We start from the raw sequence: 25,496 nt of genomic DNA, 5'->3' as shown, positions 1-25,496 counted from the left end.
TCGTTATTTTTTACCACCTTAAGATTTCACGTCTTCACCACACACACACGCACGAAACCCTCCAATGCTTTTCCTCTGCCTATAGTTAAGTACAGAAGACTGGAGGCAGTCACCAGCTCACAATACCTACACAGACAAGTTAATTCAAACAAACATAGCTTATTACTTACGAGTAGCCATCCTCAACAAATTCCCATAATGGGGCGGGGGGAGACCCAGGATAAATTCATTACACTATGCTCACTTACTAACAGAACTGTGACCTTGTAGTCCACCCAATGACAACGACAGTGATGTCGGATTTGGGATGAAGGAAAATAATTATTTTCTGTCATGACAGAACCAGAAGTATTATCATGACACACTAAAATATTCGCAGTATTTTCACTGGATTATACTACAAAAATTGCAAAGTTCAGAACAGAAAATAAGGTAACCATTGGGGAACTTCCTTATCCATTTAAAAAGTGATTGCTTATCCTTTGAAGCTTGGTATTTTAGATGAGTCAAAATACTATCTGCCATCATAATATGGTACTTACCCTTCTATTTCAAGTCATTAATCTTTCAGAGCTCTGACAAACTGTCACCCACAACCTTTTAAGAAACTCTTTTCATAGGTGCATTTCATTTAAATAACTGGCCAGAAGGAGTGGAAAGAAGGGTGCCAGAGAAGTCTTAACACAATCCAAGCAGATTATACACAACTTACTGTTTAAGTAAGTCTTTCTTCAAGCAATACATGAATTTGGAAGTTAGAAAGACCACACTCATTCGCCCAGTTAATTTCAGGGTCATATAGTTAAAAGGCAATTTATAAAAACTGCTGGTCTAAAGTTCAATGATCAGCTCTTTACTGGGCAAAGTAGCTCATCTACCGTACTTTAATCTCAACAGTGGAAGACCTCCAATTTTGTTAGGGCCCACTCTACTCTTTTAGTAATAATACACTGTAAGCGTTGAAAGAATTTTGGCAATTTCTTAGATTCATCAGATTTTCTTCATTATCACCATACCAGCACAGCTTTACTATATGAAAACACATTCTTTATTTGAAGAAATTTTGCTTTTATTTAATTGCAGTTAAGAAGTTTAGCTTGCCCTAATAACATGATTTTCATTGTACTATTATGATTCATTACAAAAAAACTTTTTGTTCAGTCAGGTTAAAGCATTTATCTTGCACAAGATCAACCTCCTGCAAGAAACTTATTACGCTTTACCATTCAGTCACATTGGTTAACATTTTCTATGGCAGTTCTTTTTCCCTCTAGAGAATACACAGGAGCTTTTTGACTTAATAGCCATATCAAGTCTAAAATATTTGAAGCCTCACCATACTTCTCATGATCCACTTTGTTTATGATACCAGAACCATTTTTTTAAAATAAATTGTGCTCTAACAACAGAAGTATAAGAGCACAATACATTCCAAATTATTCATCTGTGTGGATCTGTACAAAGAACGTAATTTATGCATTAAACAACAGAAAATAACTTACATATTATCCCTGAGGTATTTCACTTACACAACATTATTCTGCGGTCTAACAAAGACCACATTTCCTTTCCGCCATGTCCTTCTAAGATGAATTGTGACACAGCAGAAGAAAAAAAACTTTTTCACTGGTACACGGAGGAGGAAAAAAACCAACTATAGAGGCCTCAGCTCTCGAATCAGAAGGTAAACGGGCAATCTCCTGAAATTACATCAGTATTTTTGAACCTAATCCTACAGAGTCCAAACAATCAAAATGAAATCCAGTTGTGATGATCAGATGTTGGCAGAAAGAAACACAGTGTAGTACTTAGTTCCCAACTGGGGTTAAATCACAACAACTTAGATTTTCTTTTATAGATTCAGAAACTGAGTTCCCAGCACTTACATTCAAACAGAAAGTAACAATATAAATCTGATCAGAGAACTCTTGACTTACCTTTATTTTTATTAATTAAGAAGCGTATTTTTCAAGCCAGAAGAACCCAAACAGTACTTGCTGTACTGGGAAAGGTACAACTCACATGGTTATATGCTACATTGGTACCTCACCTCTGCAAGACATGTAACTTTTTTTTAAGAAGGGAGAGGGAAGAGGAAATAGGACTAAGAAGCCTGCTAGAATACAGCAGAAGAATATTAAAGCTCTCATCTGGGTGCACAGATACAAAACTTTTCATAAAAATCAAATTTAAGAGGTGGTGGCAGCACCAGTAACAACTTTTTTTGCCTTAATGATAAAAAAATCCTAAAGAGAAATTAATAGTCAAGACAGTATCATATACTTATTACAACAAGGTGGGCTTTTTTCATTTGTGTTGGTTTTTTTTCTAATCCACATTTACCCCTAATGCTACAAAAACCAAAGAAGGAAAAAAATTAATGAAATCTGTTTTTACTATTCTTCTTAGTACATCTGACAGCTTTTTATACAGACAATGTTATTGTCCCTTGTCTTGCCCTCCTCATAAATCAATTTCCAGATTCTGTTGTAATGTGATAGATAATAAAGACAAAAACCATTTAAAAGTTAGGGGAAAAAACCCACTATAAAAGTTAGGAATACAATTCAAAGCAAGGTGCAATACAACATTTGTTTTCTAATTTATAAAGGGACATCAGTGAAATCATGAATTAAGCTTATGATTAAATTATTTCTTAGCTCAAATCTAAGAATTTTCCACATACACAAAACACTACACTAATTTTAGGAAGTTTAGCTAAATCAGTTCAAGTTTCTCACATCACTAGGCATTACAAAAATATCGAGTCTTTTTGCTCCTGTTTTTATGACTTCAATATACACCTGAACTTCTTCAATAATTTTTGTAGCAATTGCCTCTATCAGTCACCACCAGTCGACAATTACAAAATTGGAAAAAAAAAAAAGTAGTTACATAGTTTAATGTTTCAAGACTTGGGGATTTCATCACAGAATGCCTCTGCAGAGAGAATTACCAGGGCCTCCCTAAACACAGAGCAGAAGTTTAAGGGAGAAAAATCTAATTATAATTAGATTAGCCTATAATTAGGCTGAGTATTTCACGAGAGGAAACAGTGCTGGTTTAAGATAAGTAATTATTTAGATTTTATACTAATGCATGCAACTTTATCTCAAAGTCCTTAACTAATGCCACTGCAGAAAGATTAATATACTAACCAAATTACCATCTCTATACTGTGTCTGCTCTGCATCTTCACAAGGTCTATATATAAAATATACGAAACTAGAGGGAAAAAAATTAATCAAAACCTTCTAACCTATCTACATATGCCAACTGTCTTTCCTTAAAAACAAAATGATACAATTTTAAATACATATTACAAAATATGTAAAAGGTGAAAGTGGTGATTTACCCATATTTAGTAAATTGAGTAACTGAAACGTCTGAGAATAATTATTACTCCTAAACATCTTGAGAAGTTACAGCCTGTGTTTCCCAATTTATGGAGAAACGGGCAGTCTAGCCCATGTTTAAGCAGAGCTTATTTCCCCTGAGCACAAGTACAGAAGAGACTCTCTTTTGCTAAACTAAGAGTACTGGTAAACCCATTGCCTCACGCCCTTTAAATACAGGCAAAAAATCAGTAACAATCTCCTGGAGCAGTATTTACGTATCAGAATACACACAGTATACATAAAGATTCATTTTTAAAGGGATGTGTACAAATTTAAGGGAATTAACTTGAAGCTTACTGGAACAAACAGATGAAATAGCTGAAACAAAGTGATCTGTACAGTCAATTTTCCACTCATGCATGGACCAAGGAAGAAGACGAAGGGCATAGAAGAGTTACCAGATTTACAGATAAAAATGATTCGGACGTAAAAGACACAAACTAGTTGCATGACAGTCTTGAGTCAAGCAAGACCTTTCAGTTCAACCAGCACACAATCCTAATCTGGTTGTAACTCTAAGTCAATTTGAATGTAAAAGCAATCTACCTGTACTCATACAGCACTAAGCCCAAACCAAAACTCCAACTTCCATTTGCTCCCAGTAGAAAATCCATGCTACTGTGGCTCCACAGAGTCACACAGGATCACTCTGAAACTAACTACAGTTTCCCTCCTCAACAGGGTCTTTCGGGCAAGATGCAAAGATTTCCACGATTGTACTACTGCTTTCAGACCTCTGATGACTCCTGCTGTTCTTGGTGTTAGTTGTTTATACAAGTCATCTCAAGTAATAGGGGGACATGACCAAAAGGTAGTATTCTGTTTGATTTTCTTACCACACCAGGAAAAATAGTCTACAAGGTGTGCTGGTGCCTTCCTTCCCCTTAAAAATGCTTTCTTTATAAGGGGAGGTGGATAAAAACATATTTGAAGTGCTGGTACTCAATATAGCACACAGCAACATAGTTATGTACCTTAAAATTGAAAAGACATCAAATCAAGCCTACTAAATACACTGGGAAAAGGGAAAAACAGAATTTACAGGATAAACGCTTAAAAAATCTTCTATGCATGTTGCCTTTTATCGAGCATGCAATCTAAACGTTTTCCTCTTCCCTCTCCCTGATTACATCATATGTGTATACACGTTTTGCAATCATCAGCAAAAGCAATTCTTGTCATGCCTTCCTTCAGATTTATAGGCCAACAATTTTAACCTGTGGTCCTGGGAATCACCTTTCCCACAAAGAAATCCACAAAAATCGACCTAATAAAAGTTGATACACCTATGTCCTAGCACAATCTATGCAGGAGAAACTTCTAAGTAAAAATGCACCTATCAATAGTGTAGTCCACAAATCCCGTGTGAACATTACTGTCCTGAGCTGTCACAGAGACAACAAACCAAGCTTTCCTATTTGGCTTCCCTGTCTACAATCTTTTTTCTTTTAATATTTTTAACTTTTTTAATTTTTTTTTTTTAAATTGGGGGGGTTTACACAGAGAAGAGAGAAGAAAACATTAAGAAGATTTTACTAAAACAGTTTTTATGTTTTGCTAAACTTATGCTTTCTACTACTGCTCTGAACTCTTGCGTCTTCTCTATACAATAGTTAGGTTATTTGGAAAACTAGTGATAGAAACTGACATTTTAATGGTGTACTCTAGATATCCTTCAGAGAGTTAACTACTCTGTGTGCGCGTGTGTGTGTATATATACGTATACATATGTATCTACACACAAATCTGGAAAAAATATATGCAGCATATATATACATAGCATAAATACATATATCAAAGTAATCTGAATATTTATTTATTGCTGGCTGTTTCTAGGGAAATTAACACATCTTCAATCAGACCTAGAAGCTGAATACATGAATAAATGACTAACCTTACCCACAAGGAAGTTCTTTCTCTGTGCCCCCTGACATGCTCCACCATGGTTTAGACTTCAGTAAGAGATTAGTGGTGTAACTTCCAAGTCTTACGTGACTGCAGTTGCAGTATGAAGTATGCAGGCTTAGAAACAACTATGAGTCCAAATTCAGGCCTTTGCTACTGTTTGCTGCTCTCTATGGTAACCTAAGAAATAAGTTAGCAGTCTACTTCAAATTTGTGCTGAGACAAAAAAGGGTAGTAAGTAAAAATAAGACACAGTAGGTACATTCAAATACAATATACAAATTAGGACCCATTAATGACCAACTCCTGCAAATCACATAGAAGAAACAAACTTGTTCTAAAGGAAATCTGGTTTCCTATTTTTTTGTAGTATTTCCTATTTGTAGCTTGTGCCCAAACATTCCCACTGACCTAACATTCTCTACATCCCTCTCATAGCAGTATCTTCCTCCCCATCCTCCTCATCACAATATTAACTGGTCCTGGCCTCACTCACAAGCCCCTCAATAACCTCCTATGCCATCCACACTGACCTATACATTGTCAGTAGTCAGGTCCACCTCACCTCCTTCTCACACGCCCTGTCAGCCAGCCAAAAAAAAAAAAAAGAAAACAAAAAAACACACCACCAAAACTACTTGCTATGGCTGGTTTGGAGTTATACATATGACAGATAATGATAAAATCATTACGCTTCCTCTCCCTGCTTCTCCCAGGACACTGCTCATAGCTGCCCCTTTCCAGCCCCTCTTGGATCTTCACTGAGCTTCAGAGATCTCAAGGGTACTAAGTTCCTAACTCTATCAAATTGTTGTTTTTTAAGTTACTGGTTATACTAACAGAGACCTAATGATCATTAGACCAACTTATTTAAGAAACACGGCTATTACAGCCAAACTACTACCGGGTAAGGACCCTCCTCCTTCTTTGCTTTTAATCCAGTGCCAATATAGAGCAAGAACAAGCACGGTGAAGTAGAGAGTTCATTAGCATCTCGATACCATAAATGTAAAGTTCATTCAGCAAAGACCTCAGTTATGTTTGGAATGACAGCCAAACTTCATGAATTGGTCTTGAGTTTGGGATCTAGAACAAGGAAGAAAAAAACCTGCCTCCTCCATGGTATTCAAGATTCATGCATAAAAAACTTGAATTTCCATCATGTAAGTATCAATTCTTCAGTATACAGGTCATTACATGCATTACATCAGCTCTAGTCAGTAGAAAGAAAGCTGCCCTTTTACATAAAAACCCAAAATCAGTTTGTCAGTTAGCAAAGTTTCTGCCGTACAGAAGAGCTAGTTTCCACTGGTCATAGGCTATCTTCCCTTTACTATCTCGTCCAAGAGTGCTCTTCTTGTGTATTCCTGAAGAAGTTATGGCAAGCGCTCTCTCCTCCTCAAATATTTATGCCAGTCCATTAAAACATGGAAGACTTCCCCTTACCTCTTCTCTCTCTTCACTCCTTCTTTTCTTCTCTCAGTAGAAGTTAGACAAAATATGGGACTAGGAAAAGAAAAAGAATAAGTGGTAGAAGGGAAATAAAGGTAAATGTAGTTACAGAAAGAATAAGAATTAGTTTATTGAACAGAAATCTATCAAAGAAGCAGCGAGCAGAGGTATACAGAAAAATACCATGCTTACAGATTTTAGTTTTTATGTTTTCAGAAATCAATCCCCAAAATTGAAAATTCACTGTCAATCACTTGATGTCTCTAAGTTTACTAAACACCTGCCATACTTCTTAAAACAAACCACACACAAAAAGGCCTATCCGTTTAAAGATTATCAATTATTTGAGCTGGAGAGTCAAGGAATTGTAAAATACAAAGACAAGTACAAGACACAAGGAAAAGTAAGAGAAAAAATTACTTTTTGATAGCAATATTACTTATTGCTTGGGGCAGGATATACTAGCTACCTAACAGTAGTGTGTTATACTATATCACTGTGACATGTAAAATTCCTTTAAATAGAAATTCAAAGGTTAAGAAAACAAATAAAATAGTTTCCCTGTAAAAAAGATCTTGGCTTTAAGTCATTTTTTGTATCAGCTGTTTTACTGCAAACATTTTTCTCCATCTACCACGAAGTGGTAAATAACTGTTGATTAAACTTACACAAAAGATATACAGAAGAAATTTTTTACAACGAGGGTGATGAAACACTGGAACAGGCTGCCCAGAGAGGTGGTAGATGCCCCATCCCTGGAAACATTGAAGGTTTCAATGAAGGAAACATTGAAACACAGGGCTCTGAGCAACCTGATCTAGTTGAAGATGGCCCTGCTCATTGCAGGGAGGTTGGACGAAATGAGCTTTAAAGGTCCCTTCCAATCCAAACTATTCTATGATTCTATGAAAATGTGACTTACTAATTATTCTCCAAGAAAACATTATTTAAGCCTGTTACCTTAAGTTATTATTCTTGACAAACATTTCAAAATATAAAGTGTTTCTGCAAGTACATACAGTCCACATTCTATAATAATACTCTGTAAGTCACACCTATAACTGTAAGGGCTAAGTATATTTATTTTTTATTAAATGTAACAGTATACCTCATGATGATTCAGTTACTGGAAGGTCTAAATTCTAAGGCCCAATATTCCTCCCAAGTAGTAAGGCTTTTTGGGGGGAAAACATGTGGCTACAAATACATATTGGTATTACCTTCAACAACCTAAATATTTTGCTGTCTTCATGACATCAAATAAAATAATTCATTTAAGTTATTTTTTCTATGCTTATTAATAAGACTTGGGAGTCTACTGTAATTATTAGATACCTACTACATAAGAAGTAAATTCTTTTGACTTCTTTGAAGTCTGACATTTCAGCTAAGCAAATTTCTATTTTGACATGTTTTTGCTTAGGCAGATTCCAAAAACTAACTCCCCTATTTTATCAGTGGCATTTGACTTAAATGAATAGCACAACAGCACTTCTACTTTTACTTGTGGAAGCAGTTTGTAGACATCCACCTAATTGTTACACTTATGCCTAGGAATCTAAACACAAGCAAGTCAGAAAGCTGCACTCTCTCAAACAGAAACTTTAATTCTTTCTAGCAGTCAGAAGAACTCTTACGTAATTTTAACCATAGTTCAACCTGGGCTATACTTCTTGGTAACAACTTGGCAGTATTTCAATGCTCTTTACTAAGATTTTGGGAGGAAGACGGCAAGAGAGGGTGAGGGAACAGATGGAAGGGACATGCCATGTTCAAGGACAGCCAAAAAAATACAGAAGTTTAAGATCAAAAGATCTTTCCTACTTTCAAGAAAACAAAAAACATTTCATTTTCAATTGCAATTATCTTGCAAAACTATACTGAATGATTTGTGTTAAGAAATTTAGATTCCATGCATTTGTAACTTTATACCTTTTTTCAAAGGAGATCTCAGTATGTATTTTTAATTGTAGTAACAAAGATATGAAATACGTCATCTTAGAATAAACACAACAAAGAAATTCTGCCCAGTAATGGAAGCACAAAACACAGCTTTTAACTTTCAATACTGCTGTCACACAGAAGGCAGGAAAAAAAAAATGCAGAGTGTGTCTTTTATTTGTCTTCCAGTACAGAAGATGTGATTGGAAAGTAAGGGACAGTAGAGAATGAACATTATTAAAAAACCCACTACGGTCATTCATAAAAATCCTGCATAATGATATTAAAGAATAAGATTCCCATCAAGTGTTTCCACCCTAAGCAAGAAAAGGGCAATCAGCTGTATTACTTGGTAAAGCATCTGAGGGAGGAACCTTATCCTTGTAACCAGTAAAAGAACTACTGTATTGTTTATCAGTTATATATAAAAGCATTCACCTTTCTTTCACAGCTCTAGAATGGTAGATTTGGAAACCAAATGAGAGGTGTAATCTCTCTGTATCTTCCCCAAAAGCTATAAATAAGTTGCTGTAATTCTCAGGTCTTCACCTTCAGTTTAAGTAGAACCTACTAAAAACATTCCTCATTGGAAAAGTTTCTTTAAACCAACAGTTAAGACAGGATTAACTGTCTAGACTTGGAATATCATCTGTCTTGTGATATGGTTTCAAACACAGCCCCATTATATCCATACTAATTAGGAGTTAGCGCCTTTTGTCTACTCAAGGCAAGTTAAGAGCATCACCCACTGTTAAAGAAAAAAGTATCTTTAGACGTCAAGTTAGAAGAGTTAGAGAGTAATGAACACTGAACCAATTTAACTATTCAGAGCACCTCAGAGTAAAAGATCCAAACCTACCATCCCATATACATTTTAAATTCTCACTTTGTAAATATAGGATATTAATTTAATCACTTTCTATGACTGATGAAATAACCAACAACGGACAATAGATTATAGGTCCTCCTTCTTAAGTTGTAATATAAGGTACAATAACATCATTAAAATCTAGTCTTACCATCTTGTTTTTGAACTTGATGGTAATTTATTTTTGCGATAAAGATATAAAAGTGAATGATTACCTAGACTATGATGGCATAAAACAATACACAGAACACAAATACAAATTACAATAAATAAAAAAAAGGCTTCCCTAAACCTGACCCTGCACTATGACATTTGAATATCTACACCTATTGAAAATGTTAACTTAAAACTAAATTTTAAAACTAGGATCAACACTATTTTGGCATTCCCATACTTAGCCTGATTTGCAAAACTGCTGGTCCCTTGCAAGTCTCACGTAAGTATTACAACACTGTATTTCCATCTAAGCAGTGTATGAACTGTCACATGAAAGGAGAGAGAGCACTCTTACTTAAAATATGCAAAACTAAAACACATTTTACTTGCACTGGATGCAATCTGCATGCTCCTTCAACATACTCTTCATTTGTACTTTTGAAACACGTAACTTGAGTGGACACTGTGATTTATCATAATAAAATAAAGACAAGAAAGCACTTAAGTCAGGCATGTTAAAAAAATATACTTTGTACAACAAAACTGTCTTCAAAGGTTTACAGATAACCTTAATTATTAAAATTTTCTAACAACCAGCAGAGCTTAAAATCTTGCCTGTTTCATTAATACCACATCAAGATTTGTAAGAGGAAATAAAAATAATCTCAGTATCTCCTAGCAAGTATATGAAACCTTGACAAGGTTTCTTTTAAATAACTTGTTTGTTATGCCTTAAAGGTAACAACAGTTTTGTCTTTGAACACAACTATAGCAGGTTTTTTTGTAGTATGAAGGTCATGAGCAGAATTTTGGCTCCTCAAAGAGATTAGGTTAACTTTTGTGGGTACGATTCTTTGATTAGTAAGAAAATGTGAACACTGATGTAGTTAGAAATGTTCATCTTGCACCATTCAAAAGCCCACTACAATTAATATTTTAAATAATCCAGAATTTGGAAGAATAAGAAGTTTTTTTTTTTCTAATCCACATTCTACATATGCTGAAACTTTTTTTTCCCCCAGAGATGCCTTAAGTTTCATTCTTAGCAATAAATCAAAACTACTATTTGCACAGTGGAAACATTTAAACACTGTACCTGTTCCAAAAACACTGTCCAACAAGATTTGCTTTTGAGAGATTCACAAATGCTCGTTTGTATGGAAGTCACAAGGCCAATAACATAGATGGATTTCTTTAGGATCTCTCCAGAAGTCTGAATTGGGTTTTATTTTATATCTTCACCAATCTACACGTCCCGCCCCCCCATTCAATTTTGTTAGAATGTTACACGAAAACAGCAAAATATTTTCATTAAACCTTCATTTACATTAATTTATTTAGAACAATGCCACGATTCTACAATTACGTACACCACTCCTTAGCTAAGTCCCACAAATAGTCCTTACTACAATTAGTAGTAGCATGCACACAAAGTTAAGACTGTTCTTAAATCAAACTGAGATCAGGACTAGAGAGACACTACAGCCTTCAGCGTGACACAGATTTCTGTATTTCTGTTGCTTTCCAACAGAATATTAACAGTTGTGTGTGCTGAAACTGCATCAGAGATATGAGGTAATGCAACTCCTTCAAGTAATCTGAATTTTAGTGCTGAGCGAAACTTTCCCTAGGTATAGTCTAAAAAGCCAGTATTATTTCCCCTCTGAAATTTCCCAGATGGCAAAAAAAGCTCACCCAAAAGGCTAAGTGACAGTTAAGCAGATTTTTCCTTCAGATATGAAAAGCTTGAAGATACATAAACGATTTTAGAACATAAACCGTTTTAGAACTACAGCCCGTATTATTGCATTTGTAACACAACATTTGTAAATCAGAAATGTCCCTTGAAAAAAAGAAATTTAGACTTCAAACTTTCCCTCTTTCAAGAAGTTTTTATTAGGTTGGGGGGGTGGGGGTATTTCATTTTTTATGAATATACTTTAATATATCAACATCATTGGAGTTAAAAAACAAAGGCAGAATTTCCTTTGTAATATTATCTCCTTAAAACAAATCACAGATCTGTTTTTACAAATGGAGAAACTGAGTCACAAAGGCAAACTGACTCACTAAAACTCATACGGGAAAACTCTGGAAGATCTCAAAATTCCCAAGAGGTTCTTAGTGCATAAAACTTACAATCTATAAGATAAGCTGTAAAATTTGAGTACAAGTATGTCAATCTTTGGGTTTATTTAATTCCCCTCCCCCCAAGAACACTTTTTGTAAAGTGTACAAAATTATTTTCTTTTAATTTTAGTCTTGAATCAGATGTCTGCTTGAGAACATGACTGAGGCCATGAAGTTCGACTGCAGAGCTGTGCAGCCCTCTAAGTCATGATGTTAAAAAAACTATTCACAAGAACAGGAGCTTTAAACTTAGGGAGAGGAAAGAAAAAGGCAAAAGGTTTCCAAAATGGCCCATACACACACTCTTTAGAATTTTATTCGTGTACTTTTTAATAAACAGAGTAAGACATGGTTTATTAAAAAAAAATCAAATCTAAATAAATAAGGAAGGCATGATGGAAGCATGCATTACTGGACTATTAACGCATCATTTGGTGGTTGAAATCACTCAGCCTTTGGCCCCAAAACACACAAAAAGCATGCATTAACAACACTCTAAAAGTCTTACTATTTTATTGTTCAACTTCAGGTATATCTTAAACCACACATCAGTGCTTCTAAATGGTATCTAAATTAAAATTCTTCAGAGATTGAAGACAGTTTTGCCATTTCAATACCTCACTTTTTATTGTTTAAATCCAGAAGGTTCCAAAGCTATACTAGAATAGGAATTCATACCTCATTAAACGAAGGACAAGATTAAAGACAGACATACAAAAAAAAAAGTGAAATTTTTTTTGTTGCTGTTGCTTAAAACATACAATATGCAACCTCCATAGTTTGTATCAGAATACATACACCAACTACCAAATAATAAATCCTTGTGACCTCCCTTCCCCCCACCCAAACATATTTATAGTGGTGATACTAAAAGGTTCATATTTCATTTAGGAAAAAAATTAGAGGTTAGGAACTGCACTTTGCCTCAGTTATTTGTATGTGTATTACCACATATACAATTTATACAGCAATATACAAAATAAATTGAAGAAAAAAATGTAATACCAAGATTACATGGTGGCAGAAGAAATTCCGTGTCTTAATAAAGTAACAGGTTATAATCTCACATGCATTATTTCCGTAAGTATTAAGTTATTTTAGTATTCTTAAACCATGAATATATGGAATATCTACCCCTATGTCCAGCAAAGGTATTTCCTGGAAGGTGTGCATGACGTTCACAAATGTGATTCCACAAAGAATTTAGCTGACTGTTTTAGTGATCTTAATCCACTACTTACTTTGATAAATATTACTGCTTTTATGTTGTTAATACGATGGACAGATGTACAGTATCCATCACAAACGCAGGAGCTTTTCCAAATTATTAAACCGACATACATATTACCTTACAGCAACCTATACACACCCCTCAAAGAAGCTGCCTGAGTGTTGCCTCTTTCCACCCCCCTTTTCCCCGACAAGAGTGGTCTCGTTCACTTGCCTTTCACACACATAACCAATAAAATTAATCAGCTGGAACACAGCATTTTTAAATCGCAGTAAAGTCAAGAGATGTTTTGTACGTTATTTGAAGGGAACAGTCTTTCCATTTAAACATAATAAGACTCTAATATGCTGCAGACAAACGCACTGCATGGGGTGTGGAGGACCCGAGCTGATTAGATTACCACAACATCAGCCTGAGGCCGCCATTTTTAGAATCTCTAAAGGACAAAAGAGGGAAATTAAAAAATTTGCTCCACATTTTTTGAAAAGTAACTTTAAAAGTATAGTGATTATAATCAATTAATCATGCATCATAAGTACAGCCATGGATATCTCTTTCTTTTCTCTGATCTGAGCCCTGAATAACAAAAACGTTTCGTTATTATTCCTTTAAGTTATTGTAAATAAACAGACTAAAACATTCCTAAATCTAGATGCAGCACTAAACTTCTGCTTTTAACGACACGTAGTATGTACCATTTTAGGGACCTCAGGGCTTTTAGCCACCGCACACTCCCTAATGGCTGAGCATGGGGGAATACAGGACCTTTATAATCAGGCTATATTATGTTTCTCTACCCTATTTAGTACTACACAGTGAACCGTTTGTTTCCTCCCCTATGTCTGCAGCAATAGGGTCTACCCACAAATATTTATTTCTTTAAGAAAGATATTGAAATATGCCACCCAAGAAAGACGAACACTGGCTGCAGCAACTAAAGCAAGAAAGGGATGCCAATATAACTACTTACAGCCTCAAGAAAGGGGGTGGAGAGAATGATCCCCTTTTAAATTGGCATAGAAACTCTTGAGGACTGCTTTCCGTTTGTCCAGGTTACACCACGAAGCGGAGATATTAGCAGGGAGGGAGGAAAGGAGGCGGGGGTGTGGAAGGCAGAGAGATTAGGCCTATAACGAGCCATTTTAGTACCACAAAGCAAAAATATACAGGATGGAGGAAGAGAATAGGTTTCCTTAAGCTTCATAAAACTCAATACGCAGTCCCAATAACATACAAACCCGTTCTTAAAACCACCAGTCTAAGGAAGCGTATGGTGTCACATAATAGCCCCTTTTAGCTCTTTTTCCAAGTATAATGCATAAATCTGGCATAACTGCCAAAAAATTCTCCTCAGCTCCTCCAGTTACAGTAACCCGCCATATTCACAAGATATAGCGACAGTCTGCCATTTTTAACCAAACCCCACAAAAGGAAAAACAAATTCAAGACAATTTAAGAAGAATTTAAACACATTCCAGGATGGAAGGGAGTTATACTCCCACCGGGGGTAACGAGACGCTCCCGTCGCATTTCACTCCCTTTTTCCACCCCCCTCCCCAAAGCACCCACAGCAGAATACGCTGGTAATAACCAAAGACTCACCTGTAATGGTCACAGGCCAGGCAGCAGGACTCCTCAGCTGAGCCCCTTCTCTACCCCAACCAAAACAATGCAACAGCCCCACTGCGGATATCCCTACCCTAGGCAGGACTCAACCCTCAGCAGGCTCTGGTAAAAGAAAGAAAAGGGAAAGAAAGGAAAGAGGAGACCCCCCCTCCCCCCAAACGTAGCTCAGTGCGCAGAACCCTACGGGGACCAGCTCGGAAGCGCCTTTGCCTTGGGACCTGTGTACAAACCCCGCTGCCGCCGCTGCTCCCGTGTCTCCCTCCTTTCAGCCTCCTACGCTCCCTTCTATGTCACTGCCTCTCTCTGGGAAAATGGCGTCCGCTCTCCCCTCCCTCCCACTGCACGGGGCTCACCCGCCCCGCCTGGCAGGGGCAGGGTTACCAAGGCGAAGCCAAACAGCCGCCATTTTGCTTATGGGCTGGGAGTGCAGCCTGCGCCCGCCGAGCCCTCAGTGTCCATTTTGCAACAGCGCTTTGCACGTTACGCTGAACGGCTCGGGTCTGGGCGCGGCCGAGACACCAGACTGCGGCAGGGGCTGGGCAGGGGGGCTGTGAGGAGGTGTGGAGGGAAGTAGGGCAGCGGAGGAGGGGCGGCCGCAGCTGGGGCTGGTGCCGGGGGCGATCCGCAGCCCCGGAGGCGCAGACCGCGGGGGAGGGGCAGTGGCTCTGACCCAGGCTGTTGTGGAACCGAACGCGGGCGGGAGGATGTCTGACTCAGAACTGCATCCTCTGAGGCAGAAACGCCAAAACTCCGTCCTCAGCTGCTCTCCCCCCCACCTCCGGCTTCCTCCTCACGACCGTCGTTACTCTCAGCATACCTATTCTTTATGAATCTCAACCCGAGGAGTGAATTTTCGCCACAAAGTACGCGAAAAGCTGGGCAGACCCGCCGGCTCTCACGCGCAGAGGAACTTGAGGGGCGGGGAAGAGGGGGGCAAGAAAGGGGAGGGAGCGGGAGCTTTGACTGAGACCCGTTCAGGGCGATGTGGAGGCTTTCACTGAATCTTTCCTGTCTATAAGACACTTGAGGCTGAGAATCTTCCCCGAAGCGTTTAAGGCTCATATATAAGGCAAGTGGGAGAGAGCTTCTTTTCTTAAGGCGAGTGGGATAGCACTTGCTGAAGGCGTTCTTTTCTGCAGGGAACAAGACGAGCAGTAAACGAGCCGAGTTTCCCCTTTAGGGAACGGCACTTGGGGAGCAGGTATAGTCTGCTTTTATCCGGACCAGCGGGAGCTGGCAAAGGGAGAAGAGGTTCGCTCAGCGTTCCGGGGCAGACGCAGCCTCTGCCGCTTGTACCGAGCTCCTCTTCCTTTCGCCATATCCCCTCCCAGCTCCTGTTCTGCCCGTACACCGCCCTGCCTGCCTTGCCCAGCTTCAGCCCCTCCAGCGATATGGCTGATTGAGGGAGGGGAGGCGGTGGCTGGGGTTTCATTCGACGCCCACCAGGGGCTGAGCGAGCCTCCTTCAGTGCGCAAACTCGAGGCACCAGATAAAAGCTGGGCTGGCAGCTCTTACCCTGCCTCGATGGAGCCGCCACAATCGGGTGACTGGAGAAGCAGTTAGCAGACGCCATAGACTAGCGTCCCCCCACACCTTGGGCAGAGAGAGTTTGGGGCTCTAAACAGCTGCTGCTGCGGCAGGAGGGAGCCGAGGTGAAGGGATCTGCTAGCTGGTTGGACGCAGAGGAGGCGGCTGTAATGGGGCATTGAGTCTAAGGGAGGAGGGGGGCGATTAAACGTCTTGTGATCATGGCGGAGTCTATGGGTATTTTTTCCTGTCTAACTCTTCTGTGCGTGTATCTCTGTTTCTCTCTTTTTCTCTCTCTCCTTAGGGCGCTTGGCTGGGGCTGCTCGCTCGGGTTCTGCCTGTTGTTGCGCGAAATGGCGGCTGGCGTCTTGGTGGGTTTGGTTGTCGGTTTTTTGTGTAGGGTTTTTTTTCCTTCCCCCCTCCCCCTACTTGTGTCTTGGCTGCGGCTCCGCAGCGAACCGCGGCGGAGGCTGAGTCAGGAGGGGGGAGGGAGCTGCGCGGGAGCCAATAGCCAGGCCGGCTGGGCCAGCCCGGCGCGCCGTGATTGGCTGGTGCTGACATCATCCTGCAGCAGGGGCAGCCGCAGCTGGGCAGGGTTGGGGAGCTGCTGGGGGAGGCTGGTGCAAAGGGAGAAAACGGGCGCCATGATCCCAGCGCGAGGGAGGACTTGACGGGCGGGGGATCCCTGAAGAGCTGGTGAAAAGGAAAGCAGGAGCTGGCCTTGGCTTCTCCTTCCCAAACAGTGCCGGGGCTGTGAGGAGAGGAGCGGGGGAAGAGCGAGCGAGGAGCAACTCGTGCCTGCTTTTGTAACTGCGTCAGTACAAGATGGCGCAGGGTCTCCCTGGAGAGGGAAGGGAGTTGCACGTCCGCCGGAGGTCATGTGACCGCGTTGCATTCTTGTGGGGTTTGGCTGCAGACCAAGCTGGCTGAGGCGGCGGCGGCTGCTCGGGAGAGTCCGGGCTTCCCTTCCCCCCCCCCCCTCCCTGCACAACGCCGTCGGTGCCGCGTTGGTTCCCGTTTCCCTTCCCCCATTAACTATGCACGAGGGTGTAGCTGCTGCTGAGGAAGGTTCTCGCTTCTCTCCTCATTCTCCACCCATCTCCAGCGTGTAGCTGCTCTCGGGGGAAGCTTTCCATGCCACCCCCTCTCTGCGTAAGGCTTTACCCACCGCAGGGGAAAGTTTCCCCTCGGCGCCTACTCGCTCCGCCAGAGCGCGGGAGCAGGCGGTGCGCGGCTCCTGCGCTGGGCCTTCAGCGGCCGGGTGTACTGACGCAAATGCCACCCGCTCTCGCTCGGCTTCCCCTTCTCGGGTACGAGAGCACTTGTACCTGTAAGTTAGGTTCCCCAGAATCATAGAATGGCTCTTACTGAGAAACTTACTGAAAGAGTTGGTTTAAGCGATGTTTAAATGATCTCATTAAAACAGCTGAGGAAAATGTACAGGCTATGCGGAGTTGTTCTTCTGACGAGGAGGTCGTTGCATTTCCAGTGTGTTGCTTTGCCGGGGGTACGGGGTGGGGGACCTGAGGAAAAATCTGCAAGCTATTAATGACTTTATTCTTTTGGAACAGAACTTCGTTACGGAAAAACGGATCGATATTCTTTTAATTGTATGTTGTTGGATCTTGTTGTAGGAGTTGAGCAGCTTTTCTGTGGGGTAATGTGGCATGTATTACAAAGTTAGGCCGCGGATGGCCTGCATCTTTAAGTCTTTAACACAGAGATTTAAGCATATATTTAGTGCAGATGAAAACTATGATATGCAAATATCGTGAAGATGCCCCATGTCGTACTTTCTGAGGTTCATAGGAAAATTAACTTGTCACACAGGTCTGGGTAGGCTTGGAAACTTGGCAAATATATTTTCTGAGTCTGTCTTTATTTCAGTATTCTGGTGGGAAGTAAGTGAAAAATGTATGTTTTCCAATCCTAACACTTTTTTTCTTCAAGGAATGTAACTCGTGTTACTGTTTGGGTGGGGTTCTCGTGTTTTCAAAGCAATTCAGTGCTAGTTCCCATGTCTTGTTCTTGTATGGCAGGGTGTAAATGTAGCCTCTGCATCTAACCTAATGAACAAATTAACAGTTAAAATCGCTGATGCTTTAAGGGTGGTGGTTTGTTCCATTTAGAAGTGTTTCATAGCACTTTTTCTGTCCTCAGTCTGTCCCCAGATAGATGTGAATATTTTTTTTTTCTTCTTTTCCTCTACAGTAGTAAGTTGGTGGGGGATAAAGCTTGAATATTTGGTGAATGTGTTGTGTGAGAACTACTGGAATTAAAGTATATGAGTAATATAGAAGACTCCCGTATAATAGACGCTACTTAATACGTGTTACATAAGTAATATAGCGAGGTGGAGTCTAGTTACATAAGAACTGATTGGGGACTTGGGAGCTACTGTAAGTAGTCCATATTAGTTGCAGATACAGCCTGCAGGGCATCTCTGTGTTGTCGGGGGAGGGGTAGAAGAACAGGATTGGAAGCATCTAATAGTACTACATTTTTCCTTTGTAGGTTATATAAAGGATACCAGGAAAGAAATGGAGGAGACGGTAATTAAGGGTGACACAGTGTGAAGCTCTCAAAAGTTTGGAGTCTCATTTGCTTTTAGGATATAAGCTCCGCTTCCTAAAAGAACAGCCTCCCTCCCCTTTTTTGAGTGTCAGATGGTGGCTGTCGGCTGAGCATTGCACCAACCAATTTTGTTCTGTGCAGACTACTATAAAGAGCAGGATTCTTGAGTCCTAGAGGTTGTGAGGCTTTTTTTTAAAGGGGGAAAAAAAAAAAAAGCTTGCTGGAAAGGGTGTTATGAGGAGGCAATTAGTTTGTTGACTGAACATTTAAGTGATTGGGTTACTGATTCTTCTTGTTTAGACATAGTATGACACAAGGTAAATACTCCCTTTGTAATGGAAGCTTCCAGAGAGGCTTTCAGTGTACAATGATTCTTTTGATAGAGAACAGATTTATTTGGGACCTGACATTGTGTGTATTTCCTTGCAGATGTGTTACATGAAGAACATTAATTTGAACTGAAGATGAGGAAAAAACACATTTCTATTTTATTAGTACTTGCATTTAGGCATGTATTCCATAATTATGAAATGGGGAGTAGTTGCCTACCTCACTGTGAGGGAGCAGTTTGAATTCTTATGTTATAGAGTAGTTTATGTAGAATGCCTGGAAATCAAATCAAAAGCTTAACTATGGCAGCTAGAGCTTTAATTCTTAAAAGCACCCTTTTAGGTAGCTCACATTAATACCAGATTTTAAAAACCAAGAAGTGAACTACTTTAAAAGCTCCCTGTGTAACTGGTAGCTTACTGCAGGAGTACTTGAATTGAGGTGTCTCTATGCTTTTATGAAGCTGTAGAAATGAAGGCAAGTTTTAATGGGCTCATAATATTTTTTTGTTTGTTTGTTTCAAGGTTGTTCTACTAGCTGTTCTCAGGGAAGCAGTATTAGTTCTCTTCAAAGAAGCAGTGACTTCAGCAGTGTTGCAGTGCAGTCTCAAACCAATGTCTGATGCATGCTGAATTACTTCTGCTGCAGATGATGAGTAAAAAAAACAAATGTACATACGACTTTGAGCTGGAAACCTCTGGGGAGGGGATTTGCCCAAAGGCCAATCTGTTGCAAGCTGTGTCTTAATCTGGAAGGTGAGGGGAAGGAAAGGAGCTGTAGGAGGGGGAGACTGGGTAAAAACAGGCATGTAGCTTGCATTTATGGTAGTCTACCAGAGAGAAACAATTACTGACCTACAATTCTTTGCTTTTTAATAAGATATTTCAATTGGCTGGATGTTCTCCAGCAGTTAGACTTGTGGTTCTAACTTGCCATGATAGCCTGTCTGTGCATGTATATGTGGTCTGTGCCTTTGCTAAGACCTGTTATTTAAACACTGTTGTTTACCTTTAGCCTTACAAAGGGACTGACAGAAGTTCAAGGGTATTTAGGGGAGAAAGGAGAGAGATACTAACAGTGTAATAGATCTGAGTATGCATTAATGCCATAGTTGAAACAGTTGAAGTGGTGCTCATGCTGAAAGATGATCCTGCACCTTTTCCCAGCTGTTCATTCTTGCTTGTGCACCACCCCTTTTTTGATGGTGCAAGTGATCATGTAGGAAGTAGAAGAGAAGAATGCATCTAGTGTAAGCCTAATTGTAATGGATGTTTTTCTAATGTGAATGTTCGTTGTGTGGCTTTCCAAACACTCCTGCTTGAACAGGAGTAGGAAGAAGCAGCTGCAGGGAGAATGGAGATGGCATGTTTTAACTGTTAGTGAAATTAGGTGTGTTTTTTCTTAGCAAAGATGCAGTTCTTAAGGAATTTTGAGAGGCAACTCTTAAAGGCACTTGGCTAGTGCAGCCAGAATCACTGCTTAAGGAGTCAAGCATGCTCAAAAAAAAAAGTTCAAAACTTTCAGAGTATGTAAGGTACTGCTAGATTGACTTGCAGTTGTAGGTGGCAAGATCATTTCAGATTCACTGAAATGATAGCCTACAAAAATAAGTGAAATGCTATTTCTTCTCAACTGTAGCCTATTTAAGTGTTCACAGGATTTGGGACTTAAGGAGCTTATTTTGTTGGAAGAGGGTAAAACTTGAGTAGGCTTGCTTCTTCCAGAAGTGACTGATAATCTACTAGCTGGGGTATTCCATGAAGAAGTACTCTTACTGAATGAGTTCTGAGCTACTCTTGGGGGAGGGAGGGAAGTGATACCTGTGGGTCACAGTGGTCACTAGTCACATGAATATTCATTATTTGCATGTAGTAGAGCAGGTCCAGTGACTACCAACTGATCGGTTTATCCACCTGGATGTGGAAAGACTGTTCAAGGCTTTAACAGCAGCAGATCAGGGCAGGAACTTCCTTTGCACACTACTTCAGGCTTTGCATTATGGTGAGCTTTTCCGAAAAAGTTGAGACTAGTAAGGTTTTTCTCTAGAAGGAAAACAAGTTATTGGCTGGTTCTACAATTCTTAACAGTTGGGTTCCTCACTTAAAGGAAGAGTTTAAAGCTGCTAATCCCAGGTTTAGTGGGAATTTGCACCAAGTCCAGCTCACTGATATGACCTTCAGGTAGTGAAGTGGGGCAGTGGTTTGTTTTCTCCTTCTAGCATGACCTTGTTATTTCAAGTAGAGTCTTGAACTTCTGGTTGCTTTGGAGAACAGTATTAAGCTCTGTCCTCAGTCAGTGTTAAGATGTAGGCAGTGCAAGCACAATGGTGGTTCTTGAGGATCTCTAGGAAGAAAATGGGGGGAAAATACTGTCACTTTCTGAGAGTTGGGCTGTGTTAGAGTCAGGAAGTTACTGAACTGTGGGCTCCAGCATCCCAGAACTGCAGCTGAAGGTGGTTCCATCATAGAGAAAGCAAGTGTTTGTGTTGGTTGAAAGCTTGGAACCCAAACAAAACTTAGCTGCTGTATTTGTGTGGTTATTAAGTGTTGGACAAAAGAGGTTTCTTATCTCTGCTGAAACTTCTTCTTGTGGCTTGTCTGGGGGGAGCTTTTTAACAGAGGTAGGGGACAACCACAGGCCCAACAAATAAATTTCCTGCACTCCTGTCGTCAAGTATGGAAGCACTGTCTTCTAGCATGTTAATGATGCACAGTCATGCAGTCGTTAGTATTCAAAAGTAGAAATGCAGCTTCAGTGCAGCAGTATTTCATGTCTCTTCAAAGGTTTAACTTTTGAAGGCTGCTGTAATCCTGCTCAATGTGGCTTGTTCGGACTCAGTTTCAGAAGTACAGAAGTATGACAGCAGAATGGTATACTCAGAATGGGTAGCTTTCTGACATTGAGTACCACTGGCTGTAATAATGGATTTGTTTCCTGCAAACTTCAGTAGATTGGCAACTAATGAAGCTTTGTATTGGTGGAGCTCAATTCTTAGTATCTGATCTATAGGAAGTAGTATGTGTCTTTCTGTCCAGTTGGTTGTCATGTGTACAGGGCTTTGATAGCTGCTCGATCCAGTGTTAGTACAACTGGTATAGACCAAGGAAATACAAGTCCGAAACTACCTTGTGTGGCAGATCTAGGGTGTGTCAAAACGAGTGGGGAGGGCACAAGAAGAACTTAAGCTGAAGAGCTATCTGGAAAACAAGCATTAGCATCTAATTCTTGTGCTAAACTTGCTCTTTTCCTTGCCTCCTATGTTCCTGCCTTTCCTTATCAGGTTAGATGACTGTCATGTGATTTCCCCAAATTTAAGTAAAGGAAAGTTTATTGTTTTTTTTTTTTAAAAAAAAAAACACCAAAAAAACCCCGAAATACCCCCCCCCAAAACTACCCCCCCCCCCCAAAAAAAAAAAAACAACCCAAAAACCCCAACCAACCAAAACCCCTGCCCCCAAAACTGGAGGTGCAGAGCTGTGCTGCTTTATTAGTGTAGGTAAAGCAATCTCTTGAAGAGACTGTAAGTGAGACTAGCTGGTCATGATACTGAGACAGTAATTTAGTCTCTAGCCTAAGAAGTCTTTTACCAGCTTTATTGCCCGGTAAGTGCTAAACTGTGCAGTGGTTGTGCCACTTCATTTTGGGCCACAGTGTTTGTGGCCCAATGTTGTCAGACTGATGATAGATTGCTTGATGTAGTGTTATCTGCCGAGACAGGGTGAGTTGTCTCAAATTGCATCCAGAAGAACTATGGGCCTTCTAATTAGAAAACTTTATAAGAGCATGTTACTTAATCAGGATAGCTGTGACAATGACATTTTTAGAAGACTACTCTTCACAAAATGAAACTATTTCTTTTATCAGGGTAGTGCTACACTTTGAATTCATCTCCAAAGCTGTACTCCATTACCCCAGCATTCACATGCTGGAGCTAGCTCATAAGCTTATAACGGCATGCTGGGCAGTTGTCAGATCCTATTTTTAAACTGTTTCTGAGAAACACTTCTGTCTCCTATCTCTGCACAAGCATAGGAAAGGCTATACTTCATGTAGGAGCCACAGTGTCTGGGCTCAGTTGACAGCAATTTTTGAACTTGAGTGTCTCATCTTCAGAGATAGTAAATCTGCACTAACTTCTGTTGTGGGGGGGAAATGATGATAACTAGGAAATATAGTGGCAGTGAGTATTGAGTCCTTGGCTGTAACTGCCTGTAATAAAAGGTACAGGTCTATGGTACTTCAGACTAGCCAAACTTTAATAGGAATCCTGATGGCTAGTGTCAAAGCACCTGCTTTGCTGTACTTAATGGAGTACAAGAACTGTTGAGAGCTGGAACACTTTAAATGGTATCTCTCCTGGTGAATCTTAAAGATAGCGGCTTTGCTTAATAATCTGCTATTGATTTGCAGTAACCCATTTACTACAATTGTGACACTACTGTACATCACCTTTAAATTTCCACTGACATTGGAGAATTGCATAAAAATGCAACTGGGTTCTGTATGCAAGAAGGGCTAGTATTTTAAGGTTTTTCCTCCCTGTGTCCAAGATAGTCTGCTTCAGACTAGGCTTGAAATACAAACACTGAATATGGGTGTTAACATACCCTTGCTATACTAGGGAGGGAATTCCAAAATTGAAGGACCACTTCAGAGAATATATATTATGTAGTTTTGGGCAAAAATAAAGAATACTAATGATCCATTTAGATTTGGTTTTGTTTGTCTTTTAAAACTGGCAGGGATATTTCAAACTGGGCTAAGTACTATGAACAGGAAGAAAAAGAATCATGCTGCTGTAAGATGAATTATACAGTGCAAAATCAACATACTGAGTTCTACATGTCTTAGAGCTCTTTCAAGAGATTCCTCAAACACTGCAGTTGCTAGTGTAGACCTAATTGATGGGAGGGAATCATCGTTTCAAAGCATTATTAGGACTGTACCCTGAAGGCTGTAGCTAAGCTTGCACTGCTTCTAAGAGTTGGCAGTGCAGGGTCTTCTGTGTTTGTTTTTGGGGTTGTTTTTCTTTCCTAGAACAGGCAAGCTGCTCCTCCACACTTTCCTGCAGATTGTGCACTACAAATATTGCTGGCCTTGGAAGTGCAGCTGTTAGCTAAATTGGTTTGTCTTGTCTTCTGTTTCAGTGGTATGACTACTTAATAATCCTGTTCCCATTTAAGTAAATTGGAGTAGTTAACAGATACCAAGGAGAAGAGCAGCTATGTAAATTTTGCCTTGTAAGCCAAGTGTTAGTGTTATATGAAGGAGGAAAACTTATCATTGGACCTGTTGTAACCTCATCCTACAGTTAGCAAAGCAAGGTAATCTGTTTGAGGGGTATGATACCTTCTGCACTTGATCTCCTGTTTAAGTCTGTTTGCTTAAACATGCCCTTTAATTTCAATAATGCAATGATACTGCAACGTGTGTTCTAGAACTGCTTCCTCACTTAAAACAAACCAAAAAAATGCCTCAACTGCACATACTTCCATAACCTAGCAAGAGTACTCATATAGTTGGGTCCTCTTCTGTTCAGTCTAATGGCTCTGCCTTACCTAGTCTGATCAGAACTATAGGCTTATGTCTCAAATCTCTCATATGACTAATCCTTGCATCCTTTCAGTGTATTTTGTAAATAGCATAACACACGTAAGTAGGGATTGAGCTGTCTACAAATGCTCTTTCTATCTAGAAGTGACTTGCTGGAATTAACTTGCGCACGTCTGTAGATGCTTCATAAAGCTTGGATTTTTTTTCCTGTAGACAGCCTATGTATTTAACAGGAAGTGTCTTGCTCTGGGTGCCTCTTTTTGCTTGAGTAGTGTTGAGCAACAATTGTGTACTGATTGCACTCATTACAAGTAAACTCTACATCCTGTTTAGTATAGGATGTACATATTAACAAGTGTAAAACATCTGTTGCATCTTCCTAGAAATAGCATGTTGCAGTCTTGGGTATTTCAGCTTCACAGCTGTTCAGAAACTGTTCCGTATTTAAAATGCAAAGCCTTTAGGGGATGTCTGAAGTAACAGTTTAAAATAGGTAGTGGGTTTTTCTTACATGATGCAAGAATTAGTATTGTTTTGGAGTTGGTACTCTTTACACTTCTGCACCATCAGTCCCCACTGTAGTAATAGACCATCAAAGAGCAAAAAACTGAACCAGGTGTCCAAAAAGGTAAGTGCAGTAGACCTCATTTTTCTTTATGTGCATTTCTGAGATTCTTGGTTGAATCTGAATTTTGGATATGCCCAGTTGGCACTGGGGTGAAGGAGAGGTTTTTTTACTGCTTAGAAACACTTTTACTGTAGCTCATAAGCTGAAATCTTGCTCTACTTGTCATACGATAAATAA

At 39.8% G+C, this 25,496-nt stretch overlaps 1 protein-coding gene and 2 long non-coding RNA genes across 11 annotated transcripts in view; 2 read left to right on the top strand and 1 right to left on the bottom strand.

The window, feature by feature from the left end:
• KMT2E (lysine methyltransferase 2E (inactive)) overlaps positions 1 to 15,007 on the bottom strand; it is a 63,819-nt gene extending 48,812 nt beyond the window's left edge. For 3 of the 7 annotated variants that reach the window (XM_075145341.1, XM_075145392.1, XM_075145383.1), the window contains exons 1-2: positions 14,684 to 15,007; positions 6,750 to 6,809 (exon numbers count right to left, since the gene is read on the bottom strand). The gene's annotated coding sequence lies outside the window, so the exon portion shown is untranslated. Of the gene's footprint in view, positions 1 to 1,937; positions 2,029 to 6,749; positions 6,810 to 14,051; positions 14,115 to 14,683 lie in introns of those variants that run through there. The other 4 variants (XM_075145365.1, XM_075145372.1, XM_075145358.1 and 1 more) reach the window with 4 other exon arrangements.
• A 445-nt stretch (positions 15,008 to 15,452) lies between these two features.
• LOC142080295 (uncharacterized) lies at positions 15,453 to 16,458 on the top strand. Of its 3 annotated transcripts, none has more exons than XR_012672950.1 (2): positions 15,453 to 15,570; positions 15,847 to 16,458. It is a non-coding gene; the product is annotated as an uncharacterized LOC142080295 (long non-coding RNA). The 3 variants fall into 3 exon arrangements; XR_012672951.1 differs by having other exon boundaries at positions 15,453 to 15,776; positions 15,888 to 16,458; XR_012672949.1 differs by having other exon boundaries at positions 15,453 to 15,776.
• A 1,258-nt stretch (positions 16,459 to 17,716) lies between these two features.
• Positions 17,717 to 25,496, top strand: part of LOC142080298 (uncharacterized) — a 28,908-nt gene continuing 21,128 nt past the window's right edge. Inside the window, exon 1 of the long non-coding RNA XR_012672955.1 lies at positions 17,717 to 18,786. This is a non-coding gene — a long non-coding RNA (uncharacterized LOC142080298). The remainder of the gene's footprint in view (positions 18,787 to 25,496) is intronic.

Source organism: Calonectris borealis, chromosome 1 (genome assembly GCF_964195595.1).
Source record: "Calonectris borealis chromosome 1, bCalBor7.hap1.2, whole genome shotgun sequence".
In the NCBI taxonomy this organism is placed as follows: domain Eukaryota; kingdom Metazoa; phylum Chordata; class Aves; order Procellariiformes; family Procellariidae; genus Calonectris; species Calonectris borealis.
This window is presented reverse-complemented; position numbering and strand designations above follow the sequence as displayed.